The sequence below is a fragment of the Otolemur garnettii genome, unplaced genomic scaffold (assembly GCF_000181295.1).
Source record: "Otolemur garnettii isolate 467f Iridium unplaced genomic scaffold, OtoGar3 scaffold00007, whole genome shotgun sequence".
Taxonomy (NCBI): domain Eukaryota; kingdom Metazoa; phylum Chordata; class Mammalia; order Primates; family Galagidae; genus Otolemur; species Otolemur garnettii.
In genome coordinates this window covers 8925419-8927675 of record NW_003852402.1, presented here as the reverse complement: position 1 = coordinate 8927675, position 2257 = coordinate 8925419, and positions in this window count along the sequence as shown.

Sequence of the window (2257 nt, the reverse complement as noted above, 5' to 3'; positions counted from 1 at the left end):
ATTCGAACCCGCCACCTTAGGTGTATGTGGCTGGCGCCTTAGCCCGCTTGAGCCACAGGCGCCGAGCCAAGAAGCCTTTATTTTTAAACCTTCGAACAATGCCTGGCCCAGCCCTGCCTCTCCACAGAGCAGAGGACAGAGAACAGGGAGAGGAGGGGGCAGCACTTCTAGGCCAGTATTCCTCACCCCCAATGGTGCCAGGGGCTCTGGTCTCCCCTTGATGGAGGCACAGAGCCTACTAGGGATCCTCTGCCCCCAGCTTCAGCCATTCTCCCCCACAGGGGGTCTGGATTCTAGAATCCTCAGTAGTCCCTGTCCCCTGTCTGGGACAGGCCACCCCCATCAGACAGGCAGAGCTCAAACACACCTGTTCTGTTCAGGCTCCCAGAGGGACTGGTCTCAAGAGCAGTAGGTGGGCAGCAGGACATCTGGCCCCTTGGAGGGGCAGGCTTAGATCCCCTCCATTGTTCTCAGCCTCTCCAAGGCCAGGCTGGACATTCTACCTCTTGAGAAGTCTCCTGGCCCTGCCTAGAGTCTATGGTACACCAGGGCACCTTCCCTCACTCACCGATCTCCAGAAAATTCCTAAGTCTGATGGTGTACCTGACTGTCACCAGAGGCCATACTCTTTCCCCAAGAGCAGGGCTAGAGTGAAGGGTCAACAGTCAGGGAGCAGAATCTAATCCTGGTTTTGCCAGCAACCCCTATGCGACCTTGACCAAGACCCATAGCCATCCTTTGTCCTTTGATTTCCTCTTCTGTGCAAAGGACACAATGAACCTCTGAACTCCCATCACAGGGTAGGAGGGGGCTCTGTAAGCTGTGAGGTGCTGTGCATGTGGGCATAAGACCTCCAAATGGACAGGAGACCCTGGAAATGGGGGTCCCCAAATATAGTGGTCTGTATGGAGAGTCACAAACACCAGAGCCCAGAACCAGAAAGCCTGGTTTGCTAATCCCATCTGGGCCACAGTCAGTCTCAGACTTCCCTCTGAGGGCCTCTGTTTCTTCACCTGTAAGGTGAAGTAGTACCTGCCTTATAGGGCTGTTGGGAAGATTGAGATAAAATAGGTAAATGTAATGTAAACATTAGCCCTTACTGTATGCACAAGCATGTGTGCACATGGGTGTGCACCAGCCTGTGTGTGTCTGTTCTCAGAGGTTATACACCCAGAGAATGTGGAAGCTATTGGATGTGCATGAAAAAGAACATATGCCAAATTTGGGATGTGAATGTGCACTTGGGCCAGAATCCAAGTGTGTATCCAGGCCTGGGCACATGCATACTACTAGCAGGGTATACACATGGGACCTGACACTGCTTGTCCCCTTGCCCTGCCATTGAGGTGGGAGCATAGAGTCTATCTTTGGGTCTCCCCCTACTGGGATGGGGAGCAGCACCAAGGTGCCCTCTCTCCCAGAGCCTGGCCCCTTCCCAGGCTTTGGGGGCTCCAGACTCACAAGAGAGACTTCTCGGAGGGGCAGGGTTGCCAAAGGCCTCAGGACTTGGTCTCTCGCATTTCCTCGGCAGCTTAACTTTCCCTTGGCAATCTTAGTGTCTCTGCTGTAATGTCCTGTGTAAGTATTTTCTTGGCCATCTCCCTACTCAGTGAGGGCAGGGTCCTGTCTGTTTCATCAGTGCCTCCTAGAACCTTTGAATGTGTGAGGAGCCCAGGGAGGTTTTGTTGCAGCTGTCAGCTTTTACTGAGGTGTAATTTCTGCACAAAACTCACCCATGTAGTTGGTGAGCTTGCCACCTCAATCAGAATGTAGAACATTTTATCACCCCACAAAGTCCCCTTCTGCCACTTTCTAGTCAATTCCTCTCTCTCGGCTTAGCGCTTGTGGCTCAAGTGGCTAAGGCGCCAGCCACATACACCTAAGGTGGCGGGTTCGAATCCAGCCCAGGCCGCCAAACAACAATGACGGCTGCAACCAAAAAATAGCCGGGCGTTGTGGCGGGTGCCTGTGGTCCCAGCTACTTGGGAGGCTGAGGCAGGAGACTCGCTTGAGCCCAGGAGTTGGAGGTTGCTGTGAGCTGTGAAGCCACGGCACTCTACCCAGGGGGATAGCTTGAGGCTCTGTCTCAAAAAAAAAAAAAATTCCTCTCCCTCCCTCTGGCCGCCAGCAACCACTGCCTTGCCTTTCCTAGAATTCCACATGAGCAGGAGCGCGATATCCTCCTATCTGCCTCTGCAGCTCTGTGGCTTCTGAGGCTGGGTCACAAAAAGCAAAGTAGTTCTGCTTGGTTTTCCTG